The sequence below is a fragment of the Kryptolebias marmoratus genome, linkage group LG15, assembly GCF_001649575.2.
Source record: "Kryptolebias marmoratus isolate JLee-2015 linkage group LG15, ASM164957v2, whole genome shotgun sequence".
Classification (NCBI taxonomy): Eukaryota; Metazoa; Chordata; class Actinopteri; order Cyprinodontiformes; family Rivulidae; genus Kryptolebias; species Kryptolebias marmoratus.
The window spans coordinates 34418835-34422954 of record NC_051444.1 but is presented as its reverse complement, the minus strand read 5'-3'; the positions used below and the strand labels follow the sequence as shown (position 1 = coordinate 34422954).

General features: G+C 42.1%; 1 protein-coding gene across 2 annotated transcripts in view; it reads right to left on the bottom strand.

The window, feature by feature from the left end:
- Positions 1-4120, bottom strand: part of LOC108249366 (multiple epidermal growth factor-like domains protein 11) — a 254217-nt gene that overhangs the window by 178690 nt on the left and 71407 nt on the right. The gene's annotated exons all lie outside the window — the stretch shown is intronic.

The window sequence follows — 4120 nt, the reverse complement described above, 5'->3', positions numbered from 1 at the left end:
TGTGTGTGTGTGTGTGTGTGTGTGTGTGTGTGTGTGTGTGTGGGTGAAGGTCCACAGACCGACTGTTGAACAGAGAAAACTGACCTGGTGAAGTCCGTCTTTAAGGCTCCAGTACCTGCATACTGTTTGGCACAAGCATCAGCATTATCTGCCCAGGCTGAAGGCAAACACATCAAAAAACTATTAGAAATCAGGAACCAATGAGCCAAAACATTATGACCACTTACAGGTCTGCCCAGAGGCTGTTTATCTGAGAACTGGCGCTTTCACAGAAATTAAATGAACAAAAAGGGTTTGGAATACAGAAGAAATGTAAAGGGTTACTTTTAAAAACAATGGTCACATAACTGGGTTAGTGTGAGACTTAAAAACAGCTCAGTCTCACACAGAACCACTGATACTTTGGTATCAAAGCCCCCCCACTTATAAAATCCACTCATCAGGTGTTTAAAACTGTTTCACTACAGCCCAAAGAATTCATTTCATACAGTTCATTGCTTCTGTTTCATATTGTTTAGTCCCATCGGTATAAATCATTAAATGTTAGTCAACTACCCTCCTGCATCATTATGGACATTTTTGTACATTTGAGCAAATTTCTCCTCGATCTGACCAACATTTTGGCCATGTTAGTGCATTTGGCACAATTTCTTTTTTAAGAAAGTCACTCTTGATAAATTTTGGAATTCATTTTTTTAAATAAATCAATACAACACTGAAACAAATTATTGCCCTTTTAAGTCTACTTCCCAACACCTGTACAAAAACATAACAGATTATAGTTTCCTGTTTTCTATAAAAAAAAGAAAGAAAGTTATGACAAATGTTGGGTGTCTGGGAAGTCCCAGAGAGCTGCAGGGAAGTGAAACATCCATCTCCTCAGAAGGAGAGTGTGATGGAGTCAGATCAATCTACCACCATTTCCACTGAGAATAAGCAGCACACAAACGATCCTGCAACAGAATGACCTTCAAAAAGTGGGCAAATCTGGTTTCCTGCTAATGCAGACTACCCATTTATGGTCCTGCTGCCAAAACCTTCATTCCGGGGCCAACACGGTACGCCACCAGCAGGATTTGCAACGTGAAGTCCTTTGGCGATTTATTTTTCACTACAGAGACCATGAACATGATTGCCAATGTCACAACCCTGAACGGAAGGCATGCGGTGGAAAACTGGAGTGATGTTGACCCTCAGCCACCCAATATTTATTTTATGGAAAATAACTCAGTTCTGTGTTTTTGTCAAGTAATCAAAATGAGTTAAAATCCTTAAAATGGTTGAACTTTGTAGTTTTGATCAGGGCTGAAGTTGTTTGAGAGAACAGGGAAACAGTGTTTTGGAAGTGGACATTTGTGTCCCCAATAAGTTAAGAGAGTTAGGGAACACTCACCATTCTTGTAAATCTTTTCAAAGTCTGTTTGCTCTTCGATCTTCTGGCCTGTATGGAGGACCCCCACTCTCTGCAAGAACACAACCAAGAGGCAGAAACCATCAACCATTTTTTTTTTAATTATGTTTTTTTGGTGGTCTCAGTGGGGGTTAGAGCCACCTGTTAAAGATAGTAACTTTGGTTCACTTTATAGACTCCAGTTAATCTGAGTCACTCATTCGATCACTTGAGTCAGTCAAGGTGCTAGAAAAACAAAACAAAACACAAAAACAAACAAAGCATGGTAAAGGAAACATTTGCATTAATTAGAAATGTTTATTTTTCAATTCCCAGCATTACACAGCACTAAATCTGTTGTTGTGTTGGTATACACACTCACGGCCACTTTTTTAGGTACACCTTGCTAGTACCGGGTTGGACCCCTTTTTGCCTTCAGAACTGCCTTAATCCTTCGTGGCAGAGATTCAACAAGGTACTGGAAACATTCCTCAGAGAGTCTGGTCCATATTGACATGACAGCATCACACAGTTGCTGCAGATTTGTCGGCTGCACATCCGTTCCACCACATCCCAAAGCTGCTCTGTTGGATGGAGATCAGGTGACTGTGGAGGCCATTAGAGTACAGTGAACTCATTGTTGTGTTCAAGAAACCAGTCTGAGAGGATTCATGCTTTATGACACGGAGCGTTATCCTGCTGGAAGTAGCCATCAGAAGATGGGATGGACAAGGTCAGCAACAAGACTCAGGTAGGCTGTGGCGTTGACACGATGCTCAGTTGGTACTAACGGGCCCAAAGTGTGCCAGGAAAATATCCCCCACACCACTGCACCACCACCAGCAGCCTGAACCGTTGATGCAAGGCAGGATGGATCCATGCTTTCATGATTCTGACCCTACCATCCGAATGTTGCAGCAGAAATCCAGACTCATCAGACCAGGCAACGTTTTCCAATCTTCTGTTGTCAAGTTTTGGTGAGCCTGTGTGAATTGTAGCCTCAGTTTCCTGTTCTTAGCTGACAGGAGTGGCACCCGGTGTGGTCTTCTGCTGCTGTAGCCCATCCGCCTCAAGGTTCTACGNTGTTGTGGGTCAGAGATGCTGTTCTGCATACCTCGGTTGTAACGAGTGGTTATTTGAGTTACTGTTGCCGTTCTATCAGCTCAAACCAGTCTGGCCTTTCTCCTCTGACCTCTGGCATCAACAAGGCATTTGCGCCCACAGAACTGCTGCTCACTGGATATTTTCTCTTTTTCAGACCATTCTCTGTAAGCCCTAGAGATTGTTGTGCGTGAAAATCCCAGTAGATCAGCAGTTTCTGAAATACTCAGACCAGCCCGTCTGGCACCAACAACCATGCCACGTTCAAAGTCATGTTAATCACCTTTCTTCCCCATTCTGATGCTCAGTTTGAACTGCAGCAGGTCGTCTTGGCCATGTTTACATGCCTAAATGCATTGAGTTGCTGCCATGTGATTGGCTGATTCAACATTTGCGTTAATGAGCAGTTGGACAGGGGTACCTAATAAAGTGGCTGGTGAGTGTATATCTATGTTCTGTTCTGCTGGTTTTATTACTTCTTGTCAGGAGAAGGTGCTGCTGTGACAGCATGGAGCAGATAAGAGTAAAAATGAGACAACACTGATTTCTGTAATGTCATCTCTACATTTGCTGTAATAAAGTTTGTGAATTTAACCGTGAGTTTTCTGTTTCATGCCTTACTTTATTTAATTAATTTTTTAAAAAAGGAAAACTAGTGACAGAATTTTGAGTAAACTTGAAAGTTACATTTAGACCACCATCGGTGACATCAAAACGTCTCCATGTTCGAGCTTTATCTTTTGATCAAGCAAAAGAAATCAATTATCCACCCTAGATGGTAAACTGTATGGGCCAGTGAAGCTTTGTCTGTGAACACAGGAGGTGAATGGGTTTCCCTGAGGGAAGAAGGGGGCATAAAGAGCAGGACATTGTGTGACTTTATTCAACATCAGCTTGTAAACAACTATATTAGATTTTCCCTCAGGAGTTGGACAGATATCCTTTGGCTTCATTGTGTGATGCTGCACATTTATGAGGTTTCCCACTCTGACTAGCTAACTATCTTCAATACTTAACGGTAATTCCTCAGCGTTAACAAGAAAGAGCCACTTGCATGGTTCGCTAACTTTAACGGCCTGAGACAGCTCTTTTGTTGGGTGATTTGTACGACCTGAGCTAATTGAAGGTTTTCCTGGAGGAAAAGAAAGAGGCAGAGGAGAAGGAAGGATTCTAATTTGATTTGGTAGCTTCCCTTCTTCTGTGTTTTCTGTCTATTTTATTGGTTTTGTTTCTCTCATATTCACCTGTATGCAAACATATAAAGGATGTTGTACAGTGAGGGTAAAAATAATTTCATTACCTACCAGATCATAAAATAAGTTAAGTCCGACCTCAGATGAAACGTGAGTGAAAAACTGCACCAGTCTCTGATCCAGCAGCTTGTAGAACCTCCTTTAGCAGCAGTAACTCTCAGTAGAGGTTTTCTGTAGGACTTTATAAGCCTCTCTCATGGTTGTGGAGGAATGTTGGTCCACTCTTCTTTCCACCGTTGCTTCAGTTCATTGAGGTTTGCAGACATTGGTTTCTGCTCAGCTCTCTTTAGGTCCCACCACAGCACTTCAATCTGTTCTGGACTTTAACTGGACCACTGCAGCATCTTGATCCTTTTCTTCTTCAGCCGTTCTGTTG